Source organism: Macaca nemestrina, chromosome 7 (genome assembly GCF_043159975.1).
Source record: "Macaca nemestrina isolate mMacNem1 chromosome 7, mMacNem.hap1, whole genome shotgun sequence".
NCBI classification, from domain to species: domain Eukaryota; kingdom Metazoa; phylum Chordata; class Mammalia; order Primates; family Cercopithecidae; genus Macaca; species Macaca nemestrina.
In genome coordinates, this window is record NC_092131.1 from 9,024,450 (window position 1) to 9,039,446 (window position 14,997).

Here is a 14,997-nt window from a genome sequence, read left to right on the forward strand (position 1 = left end):
TGGAAGGTGTTTCTTTTCCTGTGAAACTGCACTCATCAATAACCTTGAAGCCTACATTTCCTACTGATGATATTATAAGTGAAGTGATTGCTCATTGGGGTACCTACAATGATTTAGACATATTCAAGATTCTGTTTATATTTGTTTTTATCTAAAACATAAGAAAAAAATTAAACTTTCTTTAAAAATTTATATATAGGCTCATTTTTACACATATCTATAATTTACAATATGAAATATATGCACATATATAGGGAAAGCATGCTTATTGGCTCCAAAAACATTTTGACACCATTGTTTAAGACAGTGGGCTCCATGATAAAAATAATTACATCTATTGAGCACCTACTGTGTGTCAGTTGCCTTACAAGCATTATTCAATTTAACTCTCGTGATAAACCTGTAGAGTAGGTACAATCATTTCTACTTCAACAGGAACCCAAGAATGAAGGCTGTTATGTAATTTGCCTCAATGCTGCTTTTAGTAAATTGCAGAATTAGGAATTGCATTTATATTTATTACTTTTCGAGTCCATAACTCAATCGCTTTTTACCATGCCCTGCTCTCCTTCTGCTAAAATATTAGTTCCATGAGGGTGGAGCCCATCTGTCCTTTTCACTACTCTACCCCCAAATCTCAAAACAGTGCCTGCCATGCCACAGGATAGCAGTCTATTTTTAGTTAATGAATAATTGAAGAGATGAAAGAAGGGAGGGAGGGGAGGAAGAAGAAAGAGATATTGCACAAGGAATTCACAAAGCAGTGTGGGAACAGACAGGGCAGCTGATGAGTGGGACACTCTGGGGCATAGTGTGCATGGTGTGGTAGAAGCGTGTGTGTGGGACAGGGTAGCAGGGATGGTTTCTTAGCTTGGGTTGGAGGAGGGAAGAGACCCTGAATGGACGTGACATGATGTCTGATCATGAAATCTGACATTTATTAAGTGTTTCTGCACAAAAGGAGAGGGAGTGGATGTGGAGCTGAGATCCTGGGTTGACTGCAGTTTGGGGTCATGGGCTCAGTGCTTTCTTATTGGAGTTGTGGACCTCCAAAGAGCAAGGGTGTGTGTGTGGCTTCAGCCTGTCTGTGGCTGTAGGGCACCCCTGGTCTTCTTTTTCTATTTACCTTTCTAGGCAGGGTTGTCCATGACACTTCTGGGGAAATGCAGGACAAAGCTGATACGGAAAAGAACCCTTGTTCTTCTGAATCCTATGTTGTTGTTGTTGTTGTTGGTTTTGGAATATGTGGCCTGTATGGAACTGGACACTGAAGTCACTAAGCAGGCAGGCAGGGGGAAGCAGTAAGCAAGTGCCAGGCTATTCATGTCATGTTCTGTGTGGTTTTGGATGAGGGATAGGAGGGGACAATGGCTCTTATTAACCCCAATAACCCTTCTGCACAGAAAGCACCTAAGACTTTCCTTCCTTCGTAGCAGCAAGGGGAGGTGCAGGGCGCAGGGTGCAGGGCAAAGTGTATCAACATGACAGAGAGGAGACATCTCTTGGTTAACCATAAGCCATCAAGTTGACTTTTGTAAACTATAATGAAGAAAGAATCCTCCCCAGGAAATAACTACTGAAGACAGAGCACTGAAAAAGAACTTTCCACATTGGTGGATCCAAAGGATTCCAGATGTTTTGCAGAAAAGACTGAGGAGTCCTACCCAAGCATAAGTGCATGTCAGCACAGAGGTGCAGAGGGCGTGGAACAAGAACATTGACAACTCCCAGAGAGACACAGCAGGACTTGCACCACGCGTAGAGAATCTTGATTATCTTGTATCAAGGAGGAAGAACTGGGCCTTTGATCAGATCCTTCTGAGTCCATGATCTGCCTCATGGTTAGGTTGACGTTGGGTGACCTTCAGGGAGAAGCCACTCTGGGCTGTGGGTTCATTCTTCATTCATTTGCAAGCAGTCTTGTTGTGTTCATAAAGTCTCCAGTTGGTGTACCTCAGAGAGTGTTTTGATAGATATATTTAGATCCAACTTGGAAATGGCAACTGTAATTTTGATGCCTCCAAAAAAAAAGAGGCAGTGGGTCTGTTGGAGTAAACTGTATGCTACCTTTAATAAAAGGAGGGCTGTGGAGCCTCAAGATGACACCCTTTGGCCCTGATAGTTGTTTTGATCTCCAGTCTGAACTGCATATTGCATTATGGGCAGGTAGGAAACACCTCCGTGGACCCTGAGCCCCACAGTCTTGGTGGGATCGAGTTGACACTCAAGTGTACGTGGGAACTTCATTTCTGAAAAAAACCCTTGATAGTAACAGATGCTGCTGCAGTGGCAAAGCCCTAAACCAGAAGATCTTCACTTTGTGTGATCTTGAAATCATCACTTGAGCCTACTTCCTTATCCAAATTCAGTGTGGATGCTTTCTTTGTTCCCTTTAAGACCGGGGCAATGAACAGTGGATCCAATTGTGTTCTGGTTGTAGTAGGCAGAAGGCTAAAGGATGTAGGGCTATTTTATGATAAAATTTGCCAAAATAAATTGTCTTCTTGCTCATTGGAAAGACTTTGAAAATGGAGCTGCTCTCAGTGGGGGCGTTGCGGTTAAATAAATAATGCTAACACCCTAGTGTGGCAAGAGCCCTGTTTGTTTTCCCATCCTCCATACTTTTGATTTATTTTCCCCCCATTTGGTCCAAATACTTGGACTGTATTTGCAAAAATTGTTATGACCTGTTATCCTGTGTACTTGGCCTAAAAGACACTTGGAGACTTCAGAGAAAAAGAAGATGAGGACTGGTCTGATTATTATTTTTTTAATATTAATAAAACTGAAAGCAAAATAGTCCAATTCCAACCAAGAAAGGAACTTAAAATAGGACTTTTTTTTTTAGGACTGATGGTGAAAGCACCTTTCCTTCTGCATTTTCTTTTCTTTCTTTCTTTCTTTTATTTCCCCAAATATACCTGAAGGCTATTAAGCAGCTGCTGTTGGCTATTTTGAGAAAAATGCTAATATTCTTTGGTTAGCATCATTTAACATTTTTAAAAAGTATCCACTTAGTTTTTAAAATGTGGTTTGGTTGAAAAGGTTACGTTTGTTTCATGCTTTTATAGCAGCCAGTGTGAGCAAGACAGCAGTTGGGAGAAGGAATGATTTGTTTCCCCATGTGGTGTGTTGATTATCACATCTCATTACATTATATTTGGAGATAAAAAATCGCTCAGGAGGGCAGCGGCAGGACTCCACTCACCTCATCCCTCACAGGTGCCCTCGGAGGCATGCTTTATCTCCAGCTCCTGCTGGCTTGGTCATATCTGCCTACGCCCCGGCTGATTGGACCCATCTTCAGAATACGGATGCAGTGGGGAGGGACTGGGAAGACTCCTTGCCCCAGAATGGGTGACAAACTGGAACGAGGTATTTTAACAAGAAGGACTTTTATGGGCTCTTAGAGCAAATGCCCATTGCTGGGGCCTTGTACACATGTGTGCTCATTCATCAGTAACTACAGATGGTCCCCGACTCACCATGGGTGCAGTTGGGATTTATGACTTAAGTCAAAATAGAAACTGTTCAATAGAAACTGTACTTTGAGTTTTGATTCATAATTCTTTATAACAACATTATTATATGTTATATCATATTATATTATAAATATATGTAAATATAAAATATATTATTACTTTTGGCCTGGGTGTGGTGGCTCGTGCCTATAATGCCAGCATTTTGGGAAGCTGAGGTGGGCAGATCACTTGAGCCCAGGAGTTTGAGACCACCCTAGGTAACATGGCAAGACCCCGTCTCTACAAGAAATGCAAAAATTTGCTGGGAGTGGTGGCCATGCCTGTAATCCCAGCTGCTTGGGAGGCTGGTGTGGGAGGATCACCTGAGTTCAGGCAGGTCAAGGCTGCAATGAGACAAAATTGCACCACTGCACTCCAGATTGGGCAATAGTGTAGGATCCTCTCTCAAAAAACAAACAAACAAAAAACCAAAATAAACAAACAAAACAACCCCCAACCCCTGCAAAATCCATTACTATAAAATTGGCTTTGTTTTAGGTTATTTTGCCCACCTGTAGGTTATGTTAAGTGTTCTGAGCTCACTTAAGGTGGGCTAGGCTAAACTATGAAACTCAGTACGTTAAGTGTACTAAATGCATTTTCAGCTCATGATATATTTCAAAGTATCATGGCCTTATCTGGGCATAACCTCATTGTAGGCTGAGGAGCATCTGTATTTTGAGCTTCTCTTTTATGCCTGGCTCTGGGATGGATGCTGTAGACAGAAGAAACAAATGAGATATAGTCCTGTTCTCAAAGCACTCACAGTCTAGGGAGGGAGACAGGCGTGGGAGCAGATGGCCAGACAAATTTGCTAGCCCATAGGGTAGAGGTGAGAAGAAGATGCTGTGGGAATTCAGAAGAGGTATCTTCTTATTGAAGGTACGGACTGTGGAGGCAAGTCATTCATTCCTTCAATATCTGTTGAGACCCTAAAACATATAAATGTGCTAGCGAATCTGAGGTGTTAAAATAGACACGGCTGTTCCTTAGGATCAAGTTCAAAATAAATTATTAGATCTCTCTTTTCTCTCCCTGCCCTTTCTCGGACGTATAGATGTACACACACAGCCACATTCAGAGACATAAATACACTCACTGCACATTCACAGATGCATTCACAGTAGTTAAGGGGTCTGTACTCTTTTCAATGTATAAAGGTGTGTGTGTATATGTGCGTGTCTGCAGTCAAGACAGTCTTTTAGGATCAGGGGTAGGGCTGTCACAGCTGATGGAGGACCAAGCAGTAATTAAGAGGAGATGGAGATCAAGAGCTGTTTACCCAGGAAGTACAGCCACTCTGGAGAACCTAATGTGGTTTAGAGAGTGTGAAGCCTGGGGGCAAGGATGAACGGAGCAGAGACTCAGGGAAGTGCAGGAGCTTGTGGGCTGAGGGCTGGGGAGGCATCCTCTATGCAACGGGGGAACTGTTATGAGCGTGAAGGGTGGCAGGAGTGTGGTTGGATCCCATCCTTGAGTCGAAACCCTCACATGGCTGTAGCTCATCTGCCTGTACTCTGTGCTGGACTCCATTGACTTGCCTCCTCTAGTGTAGAATTTTGCTTCAGACATCTCCTTTTTGTATTTATTTATTTATTTTTGAGACAGGGTCTCTCTCTGTCAGCCAGGCTGGATTGTAGTGGCACGATCACAGCTCACTGTAGCCTCTACCTCCCAGGCTCAAGCGATCCCCCCTGCCTCAGCCTCTTGCATACCTGAGACTACAGGTGCCCACCAGCATGCTTGGCTAATTATTTTATTTCTGTAGAGACGAGGTGTCCCTATATTGCCCAGGCTGGTCTTGAACTCCTGAGCTCAAGTGATCCTCCCACCTCGGCCTCCCAAAGTGCTGTGGTTACAGGCATGAACAACCACCACCGGCCAGACGTCTCATTTTCTATATTGCAGCCTGAAAACCTGGGTCTTGGTTGAAGAAATTGTAAATAGAGTTTACGAAAGGGAGGGGCTCTCCTAGGGGTGGGTGAGAACTGGATTGGGATTGGGCTGGGGATGGTGTGACTGGTGGGCATACCCTTGACCTCGGCAGTATCCACAGCACATGCTGTCTAGAAAGATGGCGTATGACCTGCTTGCCTTGGAATGTCTGGAGGGTTGGGAACTGAGAGAGTGGGAAGTTGGGGGATGCATAACAAGCTGCTTGACCAGCCCTTCCTTTTTTTTTTTTTTTTTTTTTTTGAGACGGAGTCTCGCTCTGTCGCCCAGGCTGGAGTGCAGTGGCCGGATCTCAGCTCACTGCAAGCTCCGCCCCCCGGGTTTACGCCATTCTCCTGCCTCAGCCTCCCGAGTAGCTGGGACTACAGGCGCCCGCCACCTCGCCCGGCTAGTTTTTTGTATTTTTTAGTAGAGACGGGGTTTCACTGTGTTAGCCAGGATGGTCTCGATCTCCTGACCTCGTGATCCGCCCGTCTCGGCCTCCCAAAGTGCTGGGATTACAGGCTTGAGCCACCGCGCCCGGCCTTGACCAGCCCTTCCTTTTCCTTCACCTCCCACCCCCACTCTCTCCTCTCCCTCCCTAAGACATCCAATGCTTCTTCCCTAGTCTGAGCCTGGGATCTGGCTCCTCCTGCCTAAACTGCCTCATGGATCAGAATGTCAGAGAACAGAAAGCCCTGGGACTTCTAGACTTGAGCTGGAAATTAGAAGACCATTGATTCCAACATGGAAACAGAAGAACAAAGAGGCAGTAAGTAAACAGAAAACAAGAAAGAGAAAATCAAAGGGAAAATAAAACAGAAAAAAATAGTGGGGCAAATGGTGCCTAATATGTAGGGAGGCCATAGCTGTTGATGTTGATTAGCAAATGAAGAGAAAATATGAAGCAGATTGTTTCATAAGTTGTTTTGGTAATATGAAAGTGATTCCAATTATAGCAATTTATAAAAATCAGTATTTATATTTGCATATTGCTTTGGTGCAGTCTGAGGGTGGGGTTTGCAAAGCTCATTTTAAAGTGGGAAAACTGAGGCTCAGATGCTGCGTGGTAAGCTGGGTTCATTCTGCTGGAAGTGGAAAGTTGACCTTGGACAGTCGAGGGTACAGCAGTCTATAGCTTATGTCCAGGAGTTATCTGTGCTAAAAGAGAATGAGATTCCCATGGGAGGGAGCCATGCAGATTTGGAGGAATGGAATCTTCCAGAAAGAAACAACCTGAAAATGGGTTGGGAAAGCACTGGGACACTATGATCTTGAGCAAGACTCTCTTATCTCCCATTTCCCCAGTGGCCAAACAGGTCACCAGGCACAGAGAGATGGGAGGCTGCCCGAGAGAGAGGGAGGAGAGCTTATGGAAACTGGCTTTTTCCTCCTCTTCTTCCTGCTCAGGTACACCGCTAATCCTGAGACAACGACATTTTTTTATTCTTCTCTTGCTCTGCAAACAATTTTCTGATTCCAAATGTAACTCTGGTTAAAAACTACAGACATTCAGGTGCAATTGTAGACAGGTTTGTGGTGAAAGTCAAGTTCATACATATTTGCCTATTAATACAGGACCCTTAAATCTCCAAGCTGGGGGGAAAGGAAGTGAAGTCTTAAAATGCACATGTACAAACTTCCCTGTATAACTGAGATTTTCTGTAGCTCTGGTTTTTATGTATGGATTTCTGCAGTTCACTTTGACCGGAGGGATTATTTTTCTCTCTGCTGCCTCCAGCTGATTGATTCAATGCGCCTGCTCACTTTTAGATATGGCCTCAGAAGCTGTGGCATAACTTTGTGTCTGTATTTAAAACTGGGAATACAAACTGGGTTTAAACTTGAATATTTCATTGAGACACTATGTTTTATAAGTAATTTATTTTGGAAATCCAGGCCTCTGCCTGGGCAGTGTAGATTTTGAGTGACTTGAAGCTCAGGGTTACTTCTGAATATTAATATCATTTGGGCCGTACACACTCTGAGATTTCGTATAATCTTATCACTGCTAGATACTTAAATAGCCATGAAGGGGATAAAGCAAGCACTTTCCTCAACATTTGTATCAGGATATTGGCTTTTCATATGATAACTCGAACTAATATAATCTCAGGCAAGACAAACAGCAACATTTACAATGAAAGACAACTCTGTTAATCACAAAAGACGTTGGATGCAAGACTTAATCATTTTTAGGACCATGGAAGTTATGTGTGCAGAGAAAATGTAGATTTTTCTTTTCTCACCAGCTCACACAATAAATATTTCCTCAATTTCTTAAAGATGGAAGCTTCGAAAGTCTGGTTTAGCAAAGACTTAGCCATGGCCAATTCCATTTCTCATCAGTACATCCTGTTTAGAGGGGGAAACTCATCAAGTTCTGAAAAAAAAAAAAAAAAAAAAGGCTAGGTGCTGTGGCTCATGCCTGTAATCTCAGCACTTAGGGAGGCTGAGGTGGGTGGATCATCTGAGGTTAGGAGTTCGCGACCAGCCTGTCTAACATGGTGAAACACCATCTCTATAAATAATACAAAAATTAACTGGGAATTATGGCAGATGCCTATAATCCCAGCTACTTAGGAGGCTGAGGTGGGAGACTCGCTTGAACCCAGGAGACAGAGGTTGCAGTGAGCTGAGATCACACCATTGCACTCCGACCTGGGCAACAGAGTGAGACTCTGTCTCAAAAAAAAAAAAAAAAAAAAAAGAAAGCATGAGGATTGGTGGATTGGAGTAAGGGAACCGGTTCAGATTGGAGCTCTGACATTCTGGGATCCCTTCCTTTGCCTGAGGATCAACTTGCCCTTCTATAACCTTTGAACACTTTATAATTGTCAACTGGGAGATGACTTTCATTTTAAATGAGAGAGAGGGAGCCTGGCATGAGGGTGGGACGGGGTGACTACAGTGGATATTGTATAGGTTGCATTGTGTCCCCAAGAAAGATACCTTAAAATCCTAACCCTTGGTACCTGTGAAGGTGCTCTTCTTTGAAATTAGGGTCCTTACAGATATAATCAAGTTAAGAGGAATCATAGTGAATTAAAGGAGATCCTAATTTAATCTGATCGGTGCCGTCATAAAAAGAGGAGAGACAGAGACAGAGACACAAAAAGAAGGCAGTTCAGAGACTGAAGTGATGCAGCCACAAGCCAAGGAATGGCTGAAGCTACCAGAGCTTGAGGAGGCCAGGAAGGATCCTCCCCTAGAAGCTTCAAGGGAGCATATCCCTGCCAACACCTTCACATCTGACTTCTAGACTTCGGAACTGTGAGAGTAAGTTTCTGTTGTTTTAAGCTACCTTGTTACCATACTTTGACTCTAGTCTACCATACTTTTAGCCAAAGTTTCCATATTACCATACTTTGGCTCTAGATATGAGTGGCATCATGGCTAGAACTCTGGAGAGAGATCAATCAGGGTTCCGGCTCTTGGGTCCTCCCAGGTTATGTGACCAACATGTAAGTTACTTCATTTCTTTTAGCTTCTGTAAAGTGGAGATGATGTAAGTATTTGCTTTGTAAGATTGTGTATAGGCTAAATAAGTGATGTGTGTGAAGTGTTTAGCATAGATAAATCACTGTGCATGTGTGTGTTTGTGATCTTGTCAACACTGGTCTTTTTGTTTGTCAATGTTGAGAGTTACAACCCTGGTGGCAAATGCACTGTAGGAGACCAGGACAGACTGGTCTGAGTCAATGCAAATTGTTTCCATTCTATTTAAACAAGGTATTCATCTTTCAATTTCCTGAAGTACCTGTATCTGTACCAGAAATCCAATGTAGAGGAAGGAACACAGAATCAAAAACCTGAAACCTTAGGTTCAAGCCCAATTTCTACTGCTTTAGTAACTGTGTGACCCTGAGAAAGTGGCTTGATGTCTCTGATCCTCATTGGCCTCTGTCAAATGACATTAATAATTAAGACCTCACAGGCTTGTAGCATAAATGAATGAGACAATGGTCGTGAAAGGTTTATTAAATTGTAACTTCCCAGGAGTTGTCGGTTGTTCTTGTTACTAGAGCTTGGCATAAAGTCCAGTGGAGAGTTTTCTGCATAGATGAGACTCAAACCAACTGACGTTTATTGAACTGAATTGCGTTGGTCTGAGTACCCCTGCATCTAATCACAATGGTTTTTACAGGTGTGTGATTTTCCTGACTCTCCCTATTTGTTCTGATGAGAACATATGCATCTCAGTGGGCTGATGACACATGTTTTCCCTAGACACGAAGTGACTATGTGAATGTAGACACATATTCCTGGTGAAAGGCCCTGAGAAGCATAGAGTTCCTTGAGCACCTCGGATGCCTGAAAAGGCAGGTGGGATTTCCAAACCTTTTCACTGGATCACGTTCTGGATTAGCCTGGGAGGGAATATGGCGGCGCCGTGGCTGGGGCAGAGAGTGGTGGAACGGAAATCCCAAGGCTCCTGTGAGCTGCGGAAGGCCGCCGGCAAGAACCCTCTCAGAGCGGAAAGCATTTCCTGTGCTTCCCTGGCTGTCTCCCTTGCCTGCCTCCTCCCAGGCAGCCCCACTAAGGCCCAGGATTGAGGCCATTTAGCTTCTGTAAATACCAGGTTTCATCATCTTAACCTCCAAGAGATTATGCTTTTTGAGTAAAACAACTGAAGCAGAAATCTTGAAAACTTTAATTACGATGGGCTCGCACTGCTTGCTTTGTTCAAGACCAGATCCTCAAGGCAGGGAATCTCTGTGGCAATGTGAAGGGTGTGGGCGGCAGCTGATGCCTCTTTTGTCCGCTCCTGAGCTTTCCCTGTCTACACTGGCCACAGCAAGCCCAAGGACTCTACGGCAGTGGGGAGCAGCCGCCCTGTCTGGCTATGCTCTGGGAATTGTTTAGGGGAGAACTGAAGGCTAACAAAAAGGCAGCACTCTGACACAGGTGGGGCTCAGAAGCTGGCCGGTATCCTACCCACACCCTGGAATTACCCAAACTGGCAGTTGACAACTGCACACAGTATCTGTCATATCTCCCCGGTAGAAGCTGACCTGGGTTTGGCCATAAAAATGCTGTCAAGAAAGGAATCTTTTATGTGAGGATCCAAAAAATAAACTTAGAGCTGGACAATATCTCCCAGGAAACATTCTTATTATCTCCCATCCAGCAATTCCACAAGACAACCCTGGCCTCGGCTGCCATGGACTCCACCCAAGGTTCAACTGTGGCAGCCGTTTTAAACAAGAGCCTCAATGGATTTATCTTTTCCCTCATTCCAGATGACCTCTGATTATTCTTTTTAAGCACAATTTTAACAATTTCTTTGCACGTGCATCTAACCATAAGCTGTTGCACATAGATTTAGAAGTAAGCAAGATAAAAATCTCAGAAAACCGGGTTCCTAGAAGCTCTTGAAAAATCTGCGTTGCCACACAGAGACTCCCTAGCACGGACTGATATTTGATAAGTGCCTTCAATCTGGGGTCTTAGCGTCCGTGTCCATGCCCATAGCCTGACCCTTGGCTGACTATGGATTCTAGTTCTCTGGCCTCGCCTCTGTTCAATTGCATTTTTAAAAGCTCTATCCTTGGGTTCTATCCAGAAATGCCTTCCCTGGCCACATCCACACCTGCTTTGTCTGCTAGGCTTGGCCACACCCTGGGCAGGGACTTCATGAGTCCCAGGTTCTGGATCTATAAAATGGAGTTAATCACATCTCCCTGCCAACCCATTGTTTCTCTGGGAGGATCACACTGAGCAGTGAGGAGTCCTGTGAGTTACTCCTCAAACGTGACCACCTCCTTCCATCTGATGCTCCTTTTTCTGGAGTTCTCTTTCCTTGGAACTGTGCATGACTTCCCTCTTCACATCATCTTGGTGCCTGCTTACCCTCATTGGCCCCCTGTCCCTAATATCCAAAACTACATCCATACCCTAATCTCCTCAAGGTGCTTCCTCATTTTCCATGACTCTGATCACTACCTAGAATTACAATACTTATTGATTTGTGTTCTGGTTTAGTGTCTGTCTCCCTCATCAGAATGCAAGTGCTAAGCGGACAAAGCCCCTGACTGTCCAATCTTCACTGCATCTCAGCATCTCTGGGTCACTGCCTGCAACAGAGATTATGCTCAATAAATACTTGCTGAATGCATAACTAAGTGAACAAATGACCGTAGTGACCATTGTGATCCCTGTCAATATTGGCCATCATGCATACCACTTACAGGGGTGGGGTCCAAAGCCACCATGGAAAGTGAAGGTTGAGCAAGGCAATGACCTCTTGAAATCTGTGTGGAGGCCACCATGTTGGGGCTGATGAGTCATCTCTCACCTTATCCCCTCTAGTTTTCTCCAGTGGTGGAACATTCTACTGTTTCTTTGGTAGACGATCAGAGGCAGAACGAGGCCATGGTTTTGGATCCATGTTGCATGAGAAATGCCCATTGATAAGCACCAGAATCACACCCTCCTTGGTAAGATGTTCACATGTGTTGGAACTGGGACCTATTTAGTAAAAGAAGCCACAACGTCCAAGTCATGCACACCTTGGGACATATTCTCTTCGAGTGGAATAATAGACAAACCCTCCCAAGCTATTTGATCTAACTATCAACACTGTGATCATTTTCTCTTGCCCCTGAAGCCTCATGTTTATGGTAACTTTATACATGATGCTAATCCCCTGTACTTATTCTTAACACTTTACCTGCCCCATGCCCTTAGTTTTGGCTCAGTCTGGTGAAGATGCTCTTGGAAGATGGCCCTAGTTCCTCCAATGACTCATTTCTGTGCCTCACTCCCCCTCCCCTCCAAGACTGGGATATCCTTCCCTAGCATGTGAGCCTCGTGCATGGTGACATTCTAGCCTAGGTTTTGCTACACAACCAAAGTGAGTCATCCATCATCACTGACTTATTTAGAGCTATTTTTCTGTATTTTTTTCCTCCTTCAAATTGCGACCTCTGCTGAAAAGACCCCCAGGCATGGAGACAATAACATCATTCATTAAAATATTTAAATCATCTGCAGCAGCAGTAATGACCAAGATGAAACCTTAAAGCACAAATCTCCTGTAACAGAGGCACCTATTTTGCCCAAGGGGCTTGGAACAGTCTGGATTTCTGGTGCTGGCGATGACTAAACTCTTGTCAATAGAAAGGATCTCAGATTAGCATGAGGTCCTACGTTTGCAATCTGGGCTCATGATCCTTAAATGTTTCCCAAAGATCACCAATCCTGAGGTCTAATAAGATCTTTGCTTTTAGTGCCAGAAATACACTTTTCATAATACGATAAAAACTGTTACTTAAGATAAAACTGATTTTCACTCAGTTATCTGAAAAAAGCATCACAAATAATAGTTGTTTTAAATTTTTTTATCAAAAGATTAAATTTTGCTGTACCTCCTGAAAGCAAGTAATTGCCAGTTGATAGAATCTGGGATTAGAACAAAGACCCTGGTAAGTTAAGTTTGAGAAATAAATCTAATTTGAAAAATAGAAATAGGAAGCATTTTTTTGGAAGTTAAATGAACAAAATATTTAGTGAAGGCTAAAGATTGGGAGGTGGTGTTGTGAAAAGGTTAAGGGCAAAGTCTCTGGGGAAGAGAGGCCTGCTTGTGTCCTGTGTGCACCACTGTAGGACGAGCTGTGTTCATGATCTTTGGCAGGTGGCTTAATGGCTCCGAGTCTCAGCATCTTCATCTACAACATGAGGCACTGCATTTACTCCACCCGACTCTCCTCCAGGTTCCGAGTGGGGCTGACTATTGGGAGACGTTGCCAGAAGGTCAGAGGGTAGGGGAAGGAAAAGTCTGTGTGCTTCCCCTGCTCCCCAGTGTCATTCCCAACAGCGCTTGTGTCTCTCTGTGTTTCCAGCTCCTACTGGGAAGTGTCTCCTGTGGCTCTAGCTCCCACTAGATGGCCTCTGCTCCTGGGTTCTGATAACACCATCTCCTCTCTTGGTGCCAGTGGCTTCCAGCTGTTACTACTTCCTATATTCTCTCACTATTCTCTTATTTGGCTCCTCAGAAATTCCGTGGCCCTGTGTAACCAATTCCCAGTATCTGACACCCTCCAGTTGAAGCACCTGGATTAATTTCTATCTTCCTAACTGGGTACTTCTTCCTAATCTCCCTTTCTCTTCTTATCTCCTTCTCTTCCTTTCTTCCTCCCTTCTGTTTATTTATTTTTCTTCGTTTCTTCTCATTATTTAAATTGGTTATGGACCCTAATCAACCTGATGACCTTTCTTTTACTTGTATTTCGAGACCTGAGTCAAATCTTATTTCCTAAATGAGGCTGTTCTTTTTGTCACCTTCAGCAGAAAAAATTATTCCTTCCTCTTTACTGTCGTGTCTTCTATTAAACCTCTTTCATAACAAACCATAAAGATCTCATTTATTTAGTTTTTTCCTTTCTTTTTATCTGACTTCTTTACCAGATTGTTTCTTATTCATGTTTGTGTCCTCAGCTTCTGGCATGGAGCAGAAATTAGCTTATGTTATTGAGTTAATTGAGCTAATATTCCCCAAATGATAACAGTAGGTGTTGCATTGTGCACTGAGGATGCAAAGGTGTCTCTAGACTCATCACAAGCACTGAGTCCCTCCAGGGTGCAGATTCTCAATTACCAACCCCTGAGTGACTCTCTTTCAGGCCTAACTTTGACCCCCACCTCCACCAGTTAGACCTCCACCTGTGGATTTGGATTTGCTTTGTTTTCTTGGTGGAAGAGGATCAGGAATAAGAAAGGCTCCATCCTACATCTGCTCTGGCTGCCTGTGGACTTACAATTTGAATTGCCTTTTTCTGGGCTTAGCTCCTGATCTCCACATCTACCAGATAAGTCATTTGAGATGAAGCAGGACCCTTTAACTGGAGTGCAAGGACTCTTAGGATGTTCCTGGAGGGCGTCTAGTAGCCTGTGCACACTGGGAATTATGGAAAACTTGTTGGATGTGTAAGCATATACTCATTTTTCTAGGAGGAAGGTCCATAGCTCTTGAAACAGCCCATTTCAGCCCTGCTATTTTGTGAGTCCAAGAGTCCTTGACCTTCACTGTGCAGGCCATGGGTGGCCACGAGTGGCTGTGGAGGTAGGGGCAGCTCCACTGCAGGAATACCTGCCTCCTTCAGAGGAATCCTTTGTTTGGTTCTGATGGAACCAAAGGAAGCACTTCAGAATGTTATAATTTTTCCCCACCACCCCATTTTTAAAAAACACTGTATAATTCATAAACTATCTGCCTAAATAAATGTTTATCTGAACACTGGGCAAGAAGCCTGCAGTATCTCCACGGAAAACGAATTATTTTCTAACCTTTGATGAATTGGTATTTATGGGACTCAAACATGCCAACAAGCCCATCCTCCTCTTTCCCTCCCCGCACCCCTCCTTTTCCCTTGAGGAAAAATAAAAATAAATCTCTCCCTGTTCACCCAAGCCAGATCCGAATAGACAAGGGTTCAGCCTGTGGCAGCTTCAATGACTTTTGGTAAAGCCCTGCGGAGGAAACTGACTCAGGCCAAATCTGGAAGGAAAATCCACAGGATTCTCCATAGATTCCTTATGGTCA

The 14,997-nt window shown here is 43.9% G+C and overlaps 1 long non-coding RNA gene across 2 annotated transcripts in view; it reads left to right on the plus strand.

Moving 5' to 3' along the window:
* LOC112424167 (uncharacterized) overlaps positions 1 to 14,997 on the plus strand; it is an 85,819-nt gene that overhangs the window by 43,256 nt on the left and 27,566 nt on the right. For both annotated transcript variants that reach the window (XR_011625328.1, XR_011625329.1), the window contains exon 2: positions 6,082 to 6,225. This is a non-coding gene — a long non-coding RNA (uncharacterized lncRNA). The remainder of the gene's footprint in view (positions 1 to 6,081; positions 6,226 to 14,997) is intronic.